The following is a 21375-nucleotide window of genomic DNA, read 5'->3' as shown; positions in this document are numbered from 1 at the left end:
CTGTGACATCTTTCCTGAGCACCGGTGTCCTGAATTGTACGCAGTATTCCATGTGAGGTCTGACAAGTGCCTTATATAATGGAAGGATAATGTTCTCATCCTTCGCCCCTATACCTCTTTTGATGCACCCCAAGACTTTATTTGCCTTTGCAGCAGCGAACTGGCACTGGTTACTCCAGTTTAGTCTATTATCCACCAATACCCCCAGATCCTTTTCCATATCACTTTTCCCTAGTGGTACCCCATTAAGTGAATATTGGTGACATCCGTTTCTCCTGCCCATGTGCATAGTCTTACATTTTTCAACATTGAACTTCATTTGCCATTTTTCTGCCCAAGCCCCCATCTTATCCAGGTCCGTTTGTAGCCGTACATTATCCTCCGTTGCATTAATTATATTGTATAATTTTGTGTCATCTGCAAATATTGATATTTTGCTGTGCAGCCCCTCTATCAGGTCATTGATAAATATGTTGAACAGAGTGGGGCCTAATACTGAACCCTGTGGCACCCCGCTAGCGACTGTGGTCCAATCAGAGTACGAACCCTTTATTACCACCCTCTGCTTTCTATCGTTGAGCCAATTTTTTACCCACTTACACACGTTTTCGCCCAGTCCGAGCTGCCTCATTTTGTATATTAGCCTATTATGTGGCACGGTGTCAAAGGCTTTAGAGAAGTCCAGATATACAAAATCAATAGATTCTCCCTGGTCCAGCTTAGAGCTTACTTCATCGTAGAAACTGATCAGATTTGTCTGACATGAGCGACCCTTCATGAATCCATGCTGGTGAGGAGTTATTCCCTTAATCTCCTTGAGGTACTCATCGATGGCGTCTCTCAGAATCCCCTCGAAATTTTTTCCCATTACTGAAGTGAGACTTACTGGCCTGTAGTTACCAGGCTCCCTTTTGCTCCCTTTTTTGTAAATTGGAACCACGTTGGCAATGCGCCAGTCCAATGGTACTACTCCGGTCTTGATAGTGTCTAGAAATATTGGGTATAGCGGCCTAGCTATCTCGTCACTTAGTTCCTTTAGTATCCTTGGGTGTAATCCATCTGGGCCCGGTGATTTATCAATTTTAGTTTTCTTTAGACGCTTCCGCACCTCCTCCTGCGTTAGGTATGAGATATTTTGTGAGGGGTTCGTTTTATTCCCCTGCATCTCGTGTGGCATTTCCTTTTCTTTGTATCAGCAGCAGCAAATACATAGAGGGCTAGGTAAAGTAGTCCTGAACATTTATGAGCTGCAGGCTAGCTACCACCCACCTGCCCTCTAGCCAATGATTGACAGCTGTCTATTACTGTGTCTAAAGAAAGAATTGCCAATCATTGGCTGGCGGGCGTGGTGGGTGTGGCTAGCTGCAGTTCATGAATATGCAGGACTAGTTCTGGGTCTGGCTGCTACTGATTGTGCAGTAGTTTGTGAGAACTTGCATTTAGATACACACAGACATATCACTGTAATCTATGCTACAGGGACTACTTTTAGTGCCCTCAGTGAGGGTTGCCAAAAGATGGTGCCAAAGGCCTTAGGCCCCCTGCAAACGGGCGGAAATTCCGCAGTAGGATTTCCCGCAGAATTTACCCCCCTGGAAGCTGCCATAGGATTGCATTAAAAAACGCAATCCTAGGCAAATGGCCACGATTTGTCCGCGTGAAATCACATCATGCGTGGCAAACAAATCGCGGCATGCTCTATTTCTGTGCGGGGCTCGCAGATGTCACTCTCCGGCCGCTGGCTCCGCTCTGTGCATGCGCTGGCTGCCCGGCAGCCGACACATCAAAGAGCCGCGGGAGAGGTGAATGCGGCGCTGGTCCCTGCAGGGGCTCCGGTTGGATCCCACTGCGAGAATTCTCCAGCCCGGCCGTCTGCAGGCGGCCTTAATCTGGTCATATTAATACTTTGCCGCATTCAATGAGTGATCCCATTTTTTTACGGTCAAAATACTCACTGACAAAATGACATCCATTAAACGTTGGAGAGTCTGTCACCTACTTTTAGCTTTACAAGTTAAGATTATGGGCAGCAAATACGTGACCCTGTGGAGTCAAACGATACAAGGTTTATACTCACCTTCCCAACATCAGCGCTGGAAGGTGCCGCTGAATGCATTGAGTGACACCTCTAAGTAGTCCTCCTGTTCTAATTCTATAGACGGAGGTGGCAAGTGTAAAACTTTAGGTGACCCATGCAGTCCAGGGATTTAAATTTCACACTTACCACCTCAGTCTATAGAATTAGAACGAGCGGACTCCTTAGCGGTGATGCTCAAAAGAATTCAGCAGTGGCTTCCAGCACGGATATTGGCGGAATGTTGAGGGAGGCGAGAATAAAACTTGGATCCCCTAACTCCACGGGTCAAGCTTAGCTTGTGGGGCTCAAAGTAGATGACATATTCCCTTTAACCTGACATTTATCACATTACAATATTTACAATGCATTAGGATACTGTAAGTCGGATTAGGACGACGCACCAGTCATGGTAGCGACTGCTACACCCGTATGTGCACATATTTCTGATGTGATACTTTATACATTGTACCCATGTTAAATGGTCCTTGATATATTCGATGTCTGCATCTTCCTGTACACTAAACGCTTCCATATTAGAAGTTTTTGAGATAAAACATTTACAATTGGTTTGGATTAAATATTTCGGACCATTTGTCATCTGCAGTTTGTAGGTCTAGCCTTCCAACACAAAACTGCATGATCCAGTTCATTGCGATGGTGTCAGATCAGCTCCTTACTGGGTCAGTCTGCAAGCCACGAATGCTTATAAACTTAAAGGGAACCTGTCACCATGGTTTTAGTGCCTGAAATAGCAATATATCTGTACTATGTGTTGGAAGAGTGATTTATGCAGTCCAGTACCTTTACATTTTCACGTATGCACCTTCCAAAGTTCTCCCGCCTGGTATGCAGATTTGCAGAATACATCATGGCCAAGGCTGTACAACATGCTAAATCATGCCCATGGGCTGTGCCATCAGTAATCAGCCCCTCCCCGCTTTCTGCAGCCATTGCTGCAAATCACGTAACCGCGCTGTTTCTGTGAGAGATAACGCAACGCACAAATCTCGCACAATTTTGACACCTGTACAAAGGCAGCCTAAGAGAGACAGGAAGCCAAGACTCCATTGGTCAAAAGAGCAAAAGCTGGATCATTAAACAGTTGGAAAACATCTCCTGGTCAGATGAATCTAGATTTTTGGATCATCAGCGCCGCTGGCTCATCCAATCAGAGCCGTCGCTCAATGAACCGATCACTGCCATTCAGTGGTGTCATTCACTGAATGGCTGTTAATGATTGAGCGCCGGCTCCAAATGGTTGGTGCTCGATCCAATCACAGCACTCGCTTGCTGGAGGCGGGGTATTCAAAGCCTAGTCACTAGAAAGAGAGTGATATGTCGGCACAGAGGACACGGAAGCCAGCCACAGCACCAGGACTCAGACGCCACGGTCTAAGCGAGTATTGATGTTTTTTGGTTTTTTTTAATGTAGTTTAGGTAGGGCTTATATTTCAAGCCTCCCCTGGAAATCCGGGTAGGGTTTATTAGTGGGGAAACACGGTAGATGGGGGAAATGTTCAGTTCATAGTCCACATGGATAAATGCATGTTCCTAGACATTTTTACCAGAAGTATGAATAAATGCACTGCATTGCACTGTATATTGCCCAGTCAGCCATGCAACAAATGACAATTTCTTACCCTGACACAATTATATAGACTGATATATTAGACTTGTAGCAGCTACAGTATGATAAGCTTCCTCGGTTAGGAGAATACCAGACATGCCAGCTACGAGTCTTGCCAACAATCTGTGTTTTTGGCACTTGTTGCTCCAGATAGCTTTGAAAACCTGACTTATTCTAAGATGGACTAATAAAATCAGTTAAAAACAAAATGTAATCTAATCAATACTCAGCTGTACTGTGTACTTTCTGCTGCAACCTTTATTATACCAAACTCTTTCATGTAAGCTACAGCCCCAATAAGGAAAACTATGCTAGATAAGTTTACCATCTGCATCATATTAGAATTTCATAAACCTAATTTAAACAGCTTTAGTAGTGCCAAAGACTAATACATTTTTCAAGACATAATGCCAATGCAGATAAACACTAGCTATGTATGATTAAGCATAAATGCATAGTAGCTATGAAAATCAAATACCTGACAGAAAAGCAAACAAAATAAGCTTAAAAGCGTATGTCTGCTTTTCTAAAGAGAATGGGGATTTTTTAGATACGAGTCTGTGTGAAAAAGGTTCATATTCCACTATGTGGGTTGCATCTACCAGGTGTATGGGAGATTATCTATCTACTCATTGTCAAGAAGAAATCCCTCTTCCAGAAGGAGTTGTCAGAATCAAATGAAACTTTCTCTGTGTGATTGTAACTTTGATATAAGTGATTACATATCAGAGCAAAAGGAGAATTTATTGTGGAAAACTGGACACTTGCAGAGAGGCAAGTACCCTGTGGAACTGCCTCTAGATTGGATACAAGATGTGATACAGGTGGGCATGGAGGCTCTAGTACCCTGTTGTACCACCTCTAGCTTGGATACAAGATGTGATACGGACGGGCAAGGAGGCTCTAGCACCCTGTTGCACCGCCTCCAGCTTGGATACAAGATGTGATACAGGTGGACATGGAGGCCCTAGTACCCTGTTGTGCTGCCTTTAGCTTGGATGCAAGATGTGATACAGGGGGCATGGAGGCTCTAGTAGCCTGCTGTGCTGCCTTTAGCTTGGATGCAAGATGTGATACAGGGGGCATGGAGGCATACAGGTTCTGTATAGTATTCTGCAGCATATCAGTCCACATTTGCTGTAACTGAACCTCCAGATCGTGCAAACTAATAGGCTGTCACAGTTGGCGTCCCAGATGGTCCCATACATGTTCTACTGGTGATAAATCCAGCGATCCACGGAACACGGAAGTGTGACAATGTTTTGGCAGCATTCCTGTGACCCCCTTGTGTGTGCGGCCAAGCATTATCCTACCGCCTCTTGGAAGCTGCCATGAGAGTAACACATGTGGCTGCAGGATGTCCTGAACATATCGCTGAGCTGTCACTGTCCCTCATACAACTACTAGGAGCTGGAAAAACAAAGATGGCAAAAACGCTTGTCAGATTACCAATGTATGCTATGCACAGTGTACATCAGGTAGTGCTGCTGTCAGTGTACACTACGTGCTGCTCTGACTGGGCAGTACTCGCAAATCATAGCAGGTGTAATCTCTTAGACTAATAATGCATACTAGTACACAGTGTACATGAGGTAGTTAGAGAAGCGGGTATGCCCACCATTGCTTCTCCAGGCCTGTAGGGTTGCTTTAAAATGGATTTGAGAGTCCAAACATGTATCTTACACCAACCTCTGCTGATCATCTGATGTGAAGGATGTTGTGGCTGTCTGGAAGTCTCAAAACACCATCTATTCTGCAGTGGACTAGTATGGTAATGCAGCCATCTCTTGCTCCCACTCCTGTCTGAATGGTATGGCTGTCAATCAAAGCTTTGAAGCAGGTTAATGGTGAGTACTTGATGACGATCTCCTTCCCCCAAGGAGTTGTGGTCGTGTGCACCCCAGGAAACAAGCTCAATTTTCCCCTGCTGCATATACAAACAACTTTCACACAGGTATGTCTGATCACTGCATACCGCTCTTGTAACAACAGAATGTGCGTCACCAATAGGCATCAGCATTGGGTGAAGCAGTGTTGGACCATATATTTCAGCCTCTGCTGGGAAATGTCATACTATATACTGGCTCTATGATGTCCATATGCTGTAAAAGAGCAATAAAAGGGACATAGATTTATAGTCCCATGTAGAGAGACTTATTTACAAGGAAGTTCCCCCACTTTTTTGAAACCTGCTTCTTTTCGGTAGTTTATGAATATGGTGCATAAAAATATGCCCATGTTACCTTATGCCAATATGGCCAATTGTCTAAAAAGTTAATAATAATCATAATCTTTATTTGTATAGCGCCAACTTATTCCGCAGCGCTTTCAGGCATGGATAAATGCAAAACAATACAACAATTACAATGTGAGATACATTGGGTTAGACACAAATGGGTTGAGGGTGGTACAGGAGGTGCAGGGGGTGGGGAACACAGGCAATAGGAAATATTATGTACAGATCATTTATCAGAAGGCAAACAGGGTGGAGCACCATAGGGAGGGGCGAGGGACTAGGTCAGGAGATTTGGTATGCTTCCCTGAAGAGGTGCGTTTTTAAGGCACGTCTGAAATTTCGTGCATCGGGAATTGTCCGGATGCCTTGGGGTAGAGCATTCCAGAGGATGGATGCTGCTCTAGTGAAGTCCTGTAGGCGAGCATGAGAGGTTCGTATTACAGGGGTGTTTAGTCTTAGTGTGTTAGCCGATCGGAGTGAGCGGGCTGGGTGGTGTACTGACAGTAGGGAGGCGATGTATGGTGGCGCAGCGCCATGCAGAGCTTTGTGAGTGAGGTAGAGGAGTTTAAATTTAGTTCTGCAGTGGATGGGCAGCCAATGCAGCGACTGGCATAATGCAGAGGCGTCTGAATAACGACTGGATAGAAAAATGAGTCTAGCTGCTGCATTTAGTATGGATTGGAGCGGAGCGAGTCTAGTGCGGGGGAGGCCAATGAGTAGCGAGTTGCAGTAGCCAAGCCGGGAGTGGATGAGCGCAACCACGAGCGTCTTTAGCGTGTCCGTGGTTAGGAACGGACGTATTTTAGCAATATTTCTGAGGTGCATGTGGCATGTTTGGGCCAGAGATTGGATATGGGGGGCAAAGGAGAGGTCAGAGTCCAGTGTGACCCCAAGGCATCGGGCATGCCGTCGGGGGGTTATGATGGTGCCAGACACTGGAATGGAGATGTTGAGGGGAGGTCGGTTAGAAGGTGGAAAGACAAGGAGGTCAGTTTTAGAGAGGTTTAATTTGAGAAAAAGAGAGGACATAGTGTTAGAGACAGCGGACAGACAGTCGGTGATATTTTGGAGGAATGGTCCAGAGATCTCACGAGAGGAGGTGTATAGTTGGGTGTCGTCAGCATAGAGATAGTATTGGAGGCCGAATCTGTGGATGGTTTGTCCAATTGGGGCAGTATAGATAGAGAAAAGAAGGGGACCAAGGACCGAGCCCTGGGGTACCCCGACAGCGAGAGGAAGTGGAGCAGAGATTGACTGCTCTTTCAGTGTTTCCTTTGCTGGTTCTGAGAGGTAGGAGGAGAACCAGGAGAGAGCAGTATCCTTTAGACCAATAGAGCGGAGCATAGTGAGAAGGAGATTATGGTCAACAGTGTCAAATGCAGCAGACAGGTCAAGGAGGATTAGTAGAGAGTAATCACCTCTCGACTTTGCAGTCATCAGGTCATTTGTTACTTTTGTAAGGGCAGTTTCGGTCGAGTGTAGAGAGCGGAAACCAGACTGGAGGGGGTCGAGGAGTGAGTTGTCAGAGAGAAAGCGAGTAAGGCGGGAGTAGACCAGGCGTTCCAGTAATTTGGAGATAAAGGGGAGGTTTGAGACGGGTCGGTAGTTAGCAGCATTAGTCGGGTCCAGGGTTGGTTTTTTAAGCAGAGGGGATATAATGGAGTGTTTGAATGAGGAGGGAAAAGTGCCAGAGGTTAGGGAGAGGTTGCAGATTGTGGTAAGGTGAGCAATGAGAGCTGGGGAAAGGGAGCGGAGGAGGTGAGAGGGGAGAGGGTCGCTGGCGCAGGTGGTAGGGCGGGCAGTGGAAAGGAGCCTGGAGACTTCTTCCTCTGTCGTTGGTTCTAGCGTAGATAGTGAGTAGGTGCTGGGTGCAGTGCTGATGAAGCTGGGATCAGGGCTAACCATGCAGCTTTCAGAGATTTCTTTTCGAATGTGGTCGATTTTTACTTTGAAATAGGCAGCTAGTTCTCCAGCAGTCAGGTCTGTCGCAGGGGCCTGTTCCTTGGGGCTGAGGAGGGAGTGAAAGGTCTCAAAGAGTTGTTTGGGGTTGTGGGATAGTGAGGAGACAAGGGAGGTGAAATAAACTTGTTTGGCATGGTGAAGGCCTAGGTTATACATTTTAAGCATGAATTTGAAGTGGCGGAAGTCTGCTGGCAGCTTTGACTTTCTCCACAGCCGCTCGGCGCACCTAGAGCACCGCCGGATGAAGCGTATTTGGGACGTGAGCCAGGGTTGCCGTGGTCTGCGTTTGACAGCTCGCGTCACGGGCGGTGCCACTTCATCCAGGGCACGGCTGAGGGTGGTGTGGTAGTATTCGGCTGCCAGGTTAGGGCAGGGGAGGCGAGAGATGGGCGATAGGGAGGACTGAATAGCTTCGGCAAACTGTTTAGTGCGGACAGACTGGAGGTTCCTAGAGGTGCGATAGATAGGAGGGTCAGGAGAGATGCTAGGGTGCCTGATGGAGAAAGAGAGAAGGTTGTGATCCGAGAGTGGAAGTGGGGAGTTAGTAAAGTGAGAAGCAGAGCAGAGACGGAGGAAAACTAAATCGAGAGTGTTACCATCTCTATGAGTGGGGGAGTCAGAGATTAGCGATAGGCCAAGGGAGGAGGTAAGTGTTAAGAGCCGGGAGGCAGATGAGGAGCTAGAGTCGTTAGTAGGAATGTTGAAATCACCAAGGATGAGGGTTGGGATTTCACAGGATAGGAAGTGGGGGAGCCAGGCAGCAAAGTGGTCTAGGAACAGGCGGGTAGGACCTGGGGGGCGGTAAATAACTGCGACACGCAGAGGCAGTGGGCGGAAGAGTCGCAGGGTGTGGACTTCGAAGGAGTGAAAGGTAAGCAAGGGAGCTGAGGGAATGACCTGGAAGGTACAGTTTGGGGAGAGGATGATGCCTACTCCTCCACCGCGTCTGTCATCTGATCTGGGGGTGTGGGAGAACTGCAGGCCATCATAGGACAATGCAGCGGGGGAGGTAGAATTGGACTGCTGTATCCAGGTTTCTGTGAGGGCGAGCAAGTTCAAGTGTTTACTGGTGAAAAGGTCATGGATAGTTGGGAGTTTGTTACACGCAGATTGGGAGTTCCATAGGGCGCATTTGAATGGGGGAGGGGGGGCATTTTGGTAGAGAAAAGGTACGGGGTGGGCCTGGGTTGGGGGAGATGTCCCCTGCAGCTAGGAGTAGCAGAGTAGCAAGGGTGAGCACATGGCTAGGGGATTTGTGTGGGTGTCTGAGGCGTTTCTCTGCAGTATTGGGGGGTTGGAGGCGTCTTAGGAAGTTGAACAGTGCATGGGAGCCATACATAGGTGAGGAGAGGAGGGAAGGGCTGATGTGGATGGAGTGTGTTGGGGCTGGGCGTTGGAAGAAAGTGTGAAGGCTTGAAAAGAGGATAGTGAAGGAGATCAGTGCTAAGAGGAGAGTATTTCCATCCAGGCTTTGGGCAGTTGTGCATGTTACCTGTCTCCTGCACTGTCGAACTGTAAAAAGTTAGAGAAAGTTAAAAAAGTTAGGTGTATTCTTTTTGTGAACTCTTTTCAAATGGTTAATTTATACTACATGTCTGATAAATAATATATACTTAAAGCAAAAAATATAATGAAAAACACCTAAGTTGTCCACAAACTACTGAAAAGAGCCATATGAATGAGCCCAGTAAACAAGCATTGAATCTAAATCTAAACTGTTCTATCCAGCCGATTTTCATTTCTCCAAAGGATATTTGAAATTGGGCTCTTTAATACTTTGTTCTCCAAGGATCTGTATCCAGTGAGCTAAGTGAGAGGAGCTCCAGGCAGCAGATAATGAGCCCGACTTCTAAACAATGGAATTCCGAGAGGATAAACCAGGACACTATGAACACTATGGAGAGGATCAGAGAGTGCAAGCTGGTTACCGGCAAAACATGGAATTTGGGGTAATTATCTGCAGACAGAAACACAACATTATATCACGCTTTCCGAGGTCACCACACAAGGAATATCCAGGACTCGCCTGCTGAAGAAACAACATGTCACAACAGGAATTCCAGCAGACAACCATCTTCTAGTAAAAAGCTGCATTTACACAGCAGCTATATTTAGCCAAAATCTCAAATTTAAATCTCAAAATTTCATTTCTCTCATTTGTCATGTAAAAGAAAATCATTACTTGTAAAATCATACAACGCTAAACAATATTGTGCCAAGTGTTTTCCTAAGGCAAAATAATAAAATGTTATTACTATCTACAGTAATTGGCATTAAAATCACATGCAAATCCTCCCGGGTAGAGATTTACAGCCATACTATTTGTACGCATGAAACCAATGTAAATGTCCGACACCTATTTCTCATGCATTTTTTTTTTATTTTTACATCATTTACACTAAGCACACAAGAAGGAAGATCTATCAAGTTGTAAGAAGAAATTTAGTTTTTTTGCATAACTATAGCACAGAAATCTACAGGGCACTGCAGCACATATAGGAAAAACTCAGCAATTATAGTCCTCTGCCACCCTCAGGCAAACAAGGCAGGACCTTGGAAGGGCAGAGAACGCGGAATTAAATAGACATCAAGTAAGCTTTACACCTCTTTAACTTGTCAGAGCTACAAGGATGCAATACTCAGGCGAGATAAGGAATCTCTATTACAAATTTACACCTTCTCCAAGACGATTTCTTGCAGTAAATTTCACTTTTGAAGTTATAGATTTATCAATGAGGCCATTTAATGGAGACATAAAATATAACAAACTGAATTATCTAGCATATCTGACAATTGTTAAAATAGAATAAATAAGTATGCACTGGAAACATGCATCATCCACATGTAACAGCTTTATGGATTTTATATTCGGGGATTTCAATAAACTTAAGAAGGGTCGACTACCGCGATTCACGACAATGCAGTAAGCTGGGTGACAGCCAGTGGGGTTGTCTTTAGCTTTCCCCACATTTATTAATGGCAAATCTACATTACTAATTTCCTAAGGCCGCCTGCAGACGAGCGGGTCGGATTCCGGCAGCGAGAAATCTCGCCGCGCGATCCGACCCCAGAGCCTGCAGGGACGAGCGCGTACTCACCCGCGCCTGGCGGCCCCGGCTCTTTGATGTGCCGGCTGCCTCGCAGCCGGCGCATGCGCAGACCGGAGCCGGCGGCCAGGTGAGTGCGTGCCCCGCAGGAAATTAGAACATGCCGCGGTTTGTTTGCCGCGCGAGATTTCGCGCGGCCAAACCGCGGCCGTCTGCATAGGAGTGCGTATTGTAATGCACTCCTATGCAGACTTTCAGCGGCGGAAATCCCGCGGGAAATCCCGCGGCGGGATTTCCGCTCGTCTGCAGGCGGCCTTAAGTGGGAAATGTATTACCTATATTTTTTTTCATTAATTAAAACAAGCTAGTGAAACTTTTTCCATTTTCTAATCTGTTTTTATTTTCTGATTATAGTTTTTTATTCTATTATCCGTACATGATGAAGGGTGACTACCCACTAGCGTTTGCGAATTTGCTGCATTTTTTCCCCCAGGTGTCTATGGGGCTTTCTAATGTTAAAAATGCGTCGCGGCAAAATCACGATTTTGTGCCGCGGGTTTTGAAGCAGCGCTTCTCCTGGCGGAAATCTCCCGGTTTCCGCTGGGAATCCGCCCTGTGTGAACCCAGCCTAAGGGGGCAGCCATCTTTGCTTTGCTGCAGATAAGTGCTCTTCATCAGAATTTAGAGATCCTGTACATCAGTCACATGGGCCATCCACATAATGAATAGCAGCTGACCTATTTACTGCAATAGGAAACTGTGCAGGGGCCATTGTGCAGGGAAGGGGAGGAGGTAAACTCGGAGCATCTCATACTGTGAATGGTTTATCCTCTGTTATCTATATGCAGTATATAATAATCCTGCCTGTGAGGATAATGAGAGGACTGCTGAAAAGTTCTCTCTGCAGAACAGGAAGTGTAGCTGCAGAGACACATGCAGTTGATGCAAGTTTCCACATTGAACAGAGTATGGGTGTTGAGAATGGTGCTGTCCCAGATGACTTTCCATCTTCACCTTTTACATATATGGATGGTGTTTATGATGTGTAATGAGTTGGCACTGTTATACCTTGACGCCACCGGATGTGGTGGGTGTGACTAAGTGTTAGGGAGCTTGACAGCAAGTTCATGCCCCCAGTGTCTGATTGGCTCACCCCTCCACCACTGTGTCTTCTGCTGGGCTGCAGAGAATGTTCCCCGCCAGCTGCGGTGAGTAACCCTGGAGCTGTGGAATCGACTCCTGCTCTCTTCCCTCGGGTCATGCTGTCTCCCCTTACGACCGCAGCCCAGGCGCTGTGGAATCGGCTCCTGCCGCCTCCCCTTGCAGCCGCGGCGCTGTGGAATCGGCTCCTGCCGCCTCCCCTTGCAGCCGCGGCGCTGTGGAATCGGCTCCTGCCGCCTCCCCTTGCAGCCGCGGCGCTGTGGAATCGGCTCCTGCCGCCTCCCCTTGCAGCCGCGGCGCTGTGGAATCGGCTCCTGCCGCCTCCCCTTGCAGCCGCGGCGCTGTGGAATCGGCTCCCTGCTGCCTCCCCTTACAGCCGCGGCGCTGTGGAATCGGCTCCTGCTGCCTCCCCTTACAGCCGTGGCGCTGTGGAATCGGCTCCTGCTGCCTCCCCTTACAGCCGCGGTGCTGTGGAATCAGCTCCTGCTGCCTCCCCCTACAGCTGCGGCGCTGTGGAATCAGCTCCTGCCGCCTCCCCTTAGGTGAGCCAGTCGACAAGTTCCTGCCGACGGCGGCAAGGGACTGCGGTTGTGACAGCAGGGGATACAGCCAGCAAAGTCCTGCGGGGGGATGGGTTTTTTTACTGCAGAAGACATGGGTGCCAAGCTCCTAGCAGCATCCAATGACTTTTGTCTAGGATGGAGGATTAGGGTTAGTTTAACTGCCAGGCTTACATTATTAGGTGTAAATGCTTCCACTCACATGGAAGAATTTACAGCTACTAGTGTAAGCCTAACTGTTAAACTACCCCTAATCCTCCATCCCAGCACAAACTGATTCCACGCTGCTCTCGGCCTCTGAGTTGTGCTCGGTCGCCAGCCAATCAAAAGCTAGGGGCACGACGGGGCGTTCCTCCATCTAAGCCCTGTCAAACCCCTAGCTTCCGGTGGCATCAAGGTACAACAGTACCTAATGAGTTATAGGATTAGGCAGAATAGAGAGGGCCAAAGTTGATGTATAGTAAGGGACCAGACGGTCAGGGATTATTTTGTGCACCAGTTTAAGTAAAAGTGTGGTGTTACAATTTATACATATACACACTCACTTATGCAGTAAGAACTCAAGGATCCAGCAACATCTGGTGGTGAAACAATCCTTTATTAAATTGAATTAAAAAGTGTGTTCTAGTTATGCAATTCAAACACAATATTGACATTGTACCAGGACCACTTGGATGGAACAATGCTTTTTAATTTAATAAAGGATTCTTTTACATCACATTGCGGGATCTTCCACCTCTTCCTGCACAAGGCTTTCGTTGCACCTACTGCATTATCTGAGATCTAGCTTAGCTTTCTAGGCAAGGAGAGAAGGGCGCTGCCAGGCTCCTCTGGCAGCAGCTTATTTGCACAGTACAAAAGGATGGGGCAGTAAAAATCCAAGTGCCTGACCTTTTTCTATTCAACAACTCCCTATACCAACTCTTACCTGCCTGTCAGGGAAAAATTGGGGCCAGTCCTGTCAAAATGGGTGGATTTGGCCAATCTATATCTAAGGTGTATGGCCACCCTTAGTCTCAAGTAGTAAGTTGTGCTATGCATGGTCTCCTGGTCCAAATATGGGCACAAACGTACCTATTTTAATGGGTTTGACCATTAATGATAAATAAAAAGAGACGAAGAGCAGACAAACTGTTCTAACAAACAGAAATGACAACTGTTAGAAAACAACATGTTTATAATTATCCTAACTTGTTAGTAACTTAAAGAGAGGGATATTAAAGTTGTAATTAAAGCTGTTATTGCTTATGCAGGATGGGCACTAATTAGGCAACGGCCAGACATGTATGCTGCTTACAACCTCACCCATGTGACAAAACACTTCAAAATTTCCTTTTCTATTGTCAGATTTTATGTTCATTACACTTATTGTATTGGGCAAAATGCTGTGTATTGTCACAGACCAGGCCAGATTTAATAAGCTATGTCAGTCCACACCTCCAAATCAACCTTATATAAGGTTGTGCTTTTTTTCTGATTTTGTCCTATTATTACACATGTCCCTGCACTCTTCACTCTAGGTAAAATGTAAGCAGCTTCAGTGGAATTTAACTGTACAAGATAATAATAATGAACAGTTGTCGCAGTGGGGGGCAGATATTATGAGTCAATATTGCAGGAAACAAGGAAAACATTTAAAAGTTCTAAGAAAAATAATTTCCCTACCTATCGACCCAACACGGTTTACACAAAACAGCAATAACAGGATGTCAGGCGGCACTCTCGGGGAATACGGAACCTATTGTTTCCTTTTCTTCCTTCTAAAAAGGAAGGCATAATTAAAGTGCAATATTTCAAGCCATGATCATCAATGGTTTCTTAACACGATTTGCCACAAACAATATAGCTATAATTATGGAACAGCTCTTTATTCCTTTTTTGACATCTATGCTTTTTTATAAAGTGCCTGCATCCTCTGTGCAGCTGACAGGCTGGAAATGGTTCAGTGTGTAATAAGCCTTGCCTGTGACCCTCCCTCCACCACCACCTCAACAAACAAAAACACTCGAGTGGGTGTCAAAATTACTTGTGCACCGTCTACCTGGTGGCATGGGAGAGCTGCAGCTTCCTGCAACGTTCACGTCTCCATGGCAAGGCTGATCAGTCATACAGCACCTATCAGACGTGGTATCAGCTGCTCATTCCTGCAATGTTCCTAAGCTGCTGTCCATCAGGAAAAGTAATTAATGGTTTTATTATGTATGGAAGCGGCAGGCTGTCACTGGATCCTCACAGTGAATAGCTTCTCGCTCACACTTGTCTGTGCCTTCCGCCTGGTATTGTCCACACGCCTGTCAGGACCGTTGCAGCTTTTCAGGGATTTTGCCCACCTACACTGTGCACTTTCAAGAAAGAGAAAAGAGAAGAAGCGGAACAGCTTCTGCGCCTGGAAGGAAAAAGCTTGAAGAAGAATGTCGGAAAAGTTTAAGAAGAACTGTGGCCAAACCTATGACAATGAGGTCAGTCTGGTGACAGATGCAATTTCTCCATATAACCATTTCCTTGCTAGACCTGCTGTCTCCACAGTCTGTTTGATGCACCTTGAATTAGTACTTAGACGGTAACCCTCAGGTAAGGAGCAAGACAGAAAGGGAGCAGGAGATTCCAGAAGCATCATGTGTTTGATCAAATTTTAATGTATTCTGAACACGTTTATGTAGGGTCAGTGCTTGTCCTTTTATCACCATCTCACGTGCACATCTGAGATTCCTTGGGAAATACTATGGATTTAGAGCACTGCTGACAGCACGGAGGTCTCATTCACACGCAGGATATCTTGGTGGGAACTCCAGGAAAAAACTAAAAAAAGACGATTTATTAACAAGATCTTCAAAAGCAAGAATATGTAACTACAAGGAGTGGGATGCTGAGGAGAAGGATAGTGTGTGATTGTATAGGAGCCATTGTGAGAACTCGCTGCCTACCTGCAACATCGCTGCCCCCACTGGCAGGACCAAGACAAATGCACTGCAATCCACATCCTTTAGGGTAAGTTTTTTCTTTGCTTTCTTTGACATGTTTGCTTTGCAAGAGCTTGTAGATATCATAATCACTGCATTTCTAAATCAAATTTAAGGCATAAGCAAAATGAGATATAACCCAGCACATCTGGGCATGTAAATAGCAGGCAAGCTTATTGGATTTGTTCAACTGCACACAGCAGGCAGGGACTGTGCTCCCTCGACACCTACTCCTCAGGAGACAACCCAGATTTGGGAAACTTAAAAATAGGAGGTACACTAGGTTCCCTATTTCATTTCACTTCTCATATTATAATATATACATACATACATACATGTATGTCTAATACACACACAATATACATACATATATACACATATACTTTAGTTGAATAATCAAAAACACACACAAGGAAAAAGGACTAAAAAGCTTATTTTTTCCATACTTCTATTGCATATCTTGACAGACATGAAAAATGTCATGTGTGGTCATATAATACGGGACAGCTTCATGTCAAATGCATCAAGGTGACAACATGGCTACTGTCCTAATATATCATCCGGCTGGTATGGATATTATTGGTTAAGATGTTTTTACCCCATCCCAGAAAACTAGAGAGAAACGATTCATTCATCAAGTTGATGCAAGTACAGAATAAACAACTAAGGTTTAGAGTAGATACAAAGTATTTCATGAAGGTATAATAGTTACAAATCAGTGAAGTCAGTGCACTGGGAGGAAAGCTGCTGCTGACAGAGCTGGTCAGCGGAGTGTTCTACTCAATCTGAAAGCCGGGGCTTTCATGCTTTTGGCTTGATAACCGGAGACTTTCTTTCCCCATTTAAAATTTTAATGAAGATGTTAAAAGCATCCAGGCAGAGGTTGCCAGCTCTGGGGTGATGCCATTCATACAGATGTGTGGCACTGCACCCAGGCAAAGACAAGAATTTGACCCCAGTGGAGCTTCCCAGGAAAAGACACTCATGACGTCCTAGCCATCCAAATGTCAGGCAGCTACTGTGTACAAATCCTACGTGCACTAAAAACCCAGGAATGTATTACATCCGATCATGCAGACTGCTGCACAATTAGACACATATCTCAGGTTTTCGCTTTTAGGTTTTGCGTTTTTGCCTTCAATTCATATACAAAATGAGCATGATGTTCTAAACTTGATAGATGCCATATAGTTTGCCTGTTGGGACACACAGATGGTCAGATCTAGAATATTTGAGTGCATAATTTGGTACACCTCATCTTAATATCAGCTTATTGGTTTCATGCAGGTAAATGTATAGTTCAGAGAGGAATCATGATGCAACCTCAAGGTTAAATGACAATCAGCTGCACTACATATAGAGCAGCAACGACTATTATTACACCATGTACTGTAGAACAGCACCAAGGCATAGTGGTATATTTGGGGTGACAGATACATTCTGGTAGGTCCTCAATGGCACAGGTGCTGCAAGAAATCTGGTATCTCATCCTATAGAGTCTAGTTTTGCAGTTCAAAATGTTCCCTTATTTTTTTATCAAGGAGATCATTAGGGAAATAATTTTCAGCGCGGGATACACTGCTGGGACTGGGCTGTGGAGGAACAATAATGAGCAGATATGGATATAGCTTCAAAAGCAAAATGCAAATTCATTAGGATGGTATGTAGGTTACTGGCATTCTCATACCAACAGGCTAGATGATGTGTGTAGCTTTATCACATTGTTATATGTTTTGCAGTGATCCATACGAGTACAATCAGGGTAACTGCACAAGGTCTTGGAAAATCAGTGCTTTAGGAGACGTCTGAGGTTTACCTGCAGTCCTATGTAAGAACATATAACAGGTCATGATCGGTTGTCCAAATCACAAACTCAGAGGGAATGAATAGTTCATGATCTAATGAAATAATCCCTAGAGGTTATAAAAGAGGCTTTATTCTGATTTGGTGTGAGTTCTCCTTCATAGCCAGTATTATTCCTTCCACGGCTGCGGAAGAGTCAGATTAAGCTCTCAATAATCAGTGTCAAGCAGTAAAGGTTAGCTCTGCTCTACTGGCATCTCCTCATGTGCCAACCTGTTGCTCTCTTCAGGCAGTTGCTCCGCTGCAGATGTTGCTTAGGAGGAGTTAGAACATGTTTTATATGCTCTCATATCTATAGCGTCTGGGCTTTTCAGTTTATCCAAAGTTAGAAATTTGAAATGCATCAAAAACATTTTGATATTCTTAAGTGTTGAGGTGTTTAGTGCTACACAAGTTCACACCACATAAACCAGTTTCCCTGATTGAATTACTTGCTGTACCTAAAATCATATTAAAAAAAAAAAGAAAAGATAACCTGAAAATCTTGGTTCTTGAAATAGCTCTCTAGTCATTTTTAAAGGGAACCTGTCGCTTCAAGCTGTACTCACATATTACAATGGACCAAAGCTTTTATCTGTAGCCTTGCAGTGTTTCATTAAAAACTATTTTAAAAAAGAGCCAGACGCAGGGAGAAGGGTCCGCTGGGTAGCTCCCCTCCAGCTTCTACCCGCCCAGTTTGACTTGATTGACAAGTCCCTGTCTATTGGTGTCATCCTATCAAACAGAGCTGGGTGGGGGAAAGCTGGAGAGGAGACGCCCAGCAGACACTACAATATCAGCGGTACATGGGCGATCCAGATTCCACATGCAGGAGGCCACAGCGGAATTCGGCTCTGACCCCAGCTGGCAACCCTGCAATATTCTTTATTGCGGATGACTGCAGTCGTGTGCCACCAGCTTTAAAATGTTTTCTTGGAAATCGCACATAGTTGTTTGTAATGTGGGAGCCTGTCGGTACTTCATTCTGCCCGTGTTTAGCGAGTAACAGAAATCTTCTGATTAATTTTTTATCAGTTTTTAGAAACCTGAAATCCTCTGTAATAAGTTTATTTTTGGATTTTAAAGCTTTATCAGAGCAATTATTCTCCAAATCCCATATCTCCGCTTGCCAGTTCCCCTGCTGTTTGATTGTGTGCATGGCTGCGATCATTATTTTTCTTCGATCATGCACTCACTGACCTTTAGGGGTCATACACCGTATTGCATTTTTCGGTCCATGAATATGCAGTGCATTCACAGAACGAAATATTCCAATTCCGTGCGCATTTCGGTCTATTGGCATTTATTCTTTAATTTCTTGCATAAATCTGCAGGTTTCCTGCGAATTAACACATTCCTGTTTACTACTATGGGCTATTTCAGTGCATAATATGCACCAAGATAGGACATGCTGCGTTTTTTTTACATGCGTAATTCGCATTGAGTAGAACCCACTGTTCATTCACAGCTGCATATTATTGCTTTTAGTACGTATTTGCACTTGAAACCAATGGGGTTTCTGTCTTTCTTTGTGCCAGAATATATGCAGCATTTTCATGCACAAAAACCCCACAAACAACAGCTGTTAACCATGAAATATGCAGGGAATACTGCAGGTTTCAGTCCATAAATATGCTGCACATTGGTGAACCAAAACCCACATACTGCTATGTGAATGTGATCTTACTTTTAGGGAATGGAAAGCCCCATCAAAGGGAACCTGTCAGCAACTTTAAGCACCATCAACCAAGTTGTGGCACTTATAGTTTAAGTAACGGAGAGTCCGGGGAGCTGTGTTATCATATTCGCCTGAACCCTTGTTCCCACGTTGGCCTCCAGGAAAATCACCACACGCCAGCAACTTGACACTATCTGCATGCACATCTCCGACTCATCTCTACGGAAGATGCGCATGCTGATTTTCCGGGTGGACACCGCAGGTACAAGGTGGTGGTGGTGGGGGTGGGGACATAAGATACACAGACTTCCAGGATCCCCATTACCTATACAAACTATAGGCCCCATAACTTAGTTTTTAGTGCTTACAGTTGCCGACAGGTTCCCTTTAATTACTTTGCTGTTTTTCCAAGATGGACCACCAACAATGGTGACCATTACAACTTTTACAGCTTTCCCCAATTTCAAGCTCTATAGAACTGGGGGACCCAGATCACTGCATAAATAGGCAGCTTTACCATTCAGAGCTGCAGGAAAGCTGAGCTACAACCTTTGTGGGTTACCAGTTTAGTAGATGCCAACACAGTTGACAGATAACCAAACAGGTGAATAGCATGCTGACAGCCAGGCTTAGAAGGTACCATGGCGAAACAGGTAAATCCTTTGGTGGGCCCTGAGCCAAAAGTGGCCCCCAGCCCCACACTCTCTGCATGAGTGATGTACAGTGCAGTATATTTTCTGGAGTACATACAGATATGCCGATATTAAGCCTGTCATGATATCTAGGTATATTCCTTCAAGTCCCTCCTTCTCTTTCCATTGAAGGGTATGCTGAATTTGATGAAATTTAACAGGGATCATGTAATATTTGCATGTTACTGTACAGTGCCCCCCCCCCCCCCCGACCTAATTTTACTGGTGGGCCTTAGCCCCCCCCCCAGTCGGACAGCCACACATGGAGAAGGACAGCAAATCTTTCACTTTTACAGTACACAAGATAACTTTCCTGATACTTCTTCAATAACCCCCAAACTTTCCTGATACTTCTTCAATAACCCCCAAACCTTCCTGATACTTCTTCAATAACCCCCAAACTTGTAATAAACTGTTTTTCCACATTATTTTAATGAAGGTGCATAATGGAAAGTGAAGTCATTCTATTCTTAAACTGTGATTTTATATTGTGCAGGTCGTAACTATGGTTTTATGCTACAGTCAGTGAATAAAGAGACTTTTAAAAGGGTTGTCTAGTTGCAAACTATTGATGGTCCATCTGTGGGATAGGCCATCAACAGCAGATCAGCGGGGATCTGATGTCCGGGATCCGTACTTTCCAGTTGTCTTCTGGGTCAGTGTGCTTGTGCACCGAGCGGATTTCAGGAAGTAGACAGCTCTGTTCCCACTGCAGTGGATAGATTTCATATTGCAGTTGAAGTTGCCATTGAAGTGAATAGGAACTTTGCTTGTAATATCAAGTCTCGCCACTGCAGTAGGAACGGAGCGCCTCTACTTATTGGAGAAACCAACTTCGTGTATGAGCGCACTGGGCCAGAAATCGTCTGGGGCTCCTGGGCAGCGGAGCCCCACCAATCTACTAATCAGTAGTTGTAACTGGACAACCCTTTTAATAGTAGACAGATGTGTATTGAAGTTTACTATACACGTTTTATAGTATGAATTTAGTGTATGAAGTTTTATAAAAGGCAGTGTATAATGGTATTATAATACACACAGCGCATAAGGGTCTATAATACCAAAGGGACTATACAGAGGCTTTAAAATACACAGTGTACGGGAATTTAGAACAATGCATTATAGTACACACGCAGTTGAGGTGGTGTTATAACATAAAGCCAGTGTATGACTGTTTTGTCATAAACAGACATGAGTTTATGTAGGCAGCATATGATGGTTTTATACTTCATAGAGGGCATTATTGGGATGTTCATACATGGGCATTGTATGGCAGTGTTAGAATACTATAATAGTGTTTTTTAATATGCAGTGTAGGATATTTTCTAGCATAATTTATGATGGTTTTAGAATATGTATGTATAGCATATGGGATCTTCTAACACACAGGGCAGCATATAATCATTTTGTAATACAACATACCGGCAACACTTATAATACAGAGGCAATGTATGAAGGTATGAAAAGAAATTGAAAAAAAAAAAACAGACCGGTAAGCAGCCAAGCATCATGGGAAATAGAGCCAATAAGTCA

The 21375-nt window shown here is 44.9% G+C and overlaps 2 protein-coding genes across 3 annotated transcripts in view; one reads left to right on the top strand and one right to left on the bottom strand.

Moving 5' to 3' along the window:
* The window catches only part of AVEN (apoptosis and caspase activation inhibitor), a 639800-nt gene that overhangs the window by 412942 nt on the left and 205483 nt on the right, over positions 1-21375 (bottom strand). The gene's annotated exons all lie outside the window — the stretch shown is intronic.
* Positions 15078-21375, top strand: part of CHRM5 (cholinergic receptor muscarinic 5) — a 247436-nt gene continuing 241138 nt past the window's right edge. The window contains exon 1 of the mRNA XM_066608497.1: positions 15078-15658. The gene's annotated coding sequence lies outside the window, so the exon portion shown is untranslated. The remainder of the gene's footprint in view (positions 15659-21375) is intronic.

Source organism: Eleutherodactylus coqui, chromosome 6, assembly GCF_035609145.1.
Source record: "Eleutherodactylus coqui strain aEleCoq1 chromosome 6, aEleCoq1.hap1, whole genome shotgun sequence".
NCBI lineage: Eukaryota > Metazoa > Chordata > Amphibia > Anura > Eleutherodactylidae > Eleutherodactylus > Eleutherodactylus coqui.
Note: the sequence above shows the minus strand (reverse complement) of the source record. Positions and strands in the feature narration are given on the sequence as shown.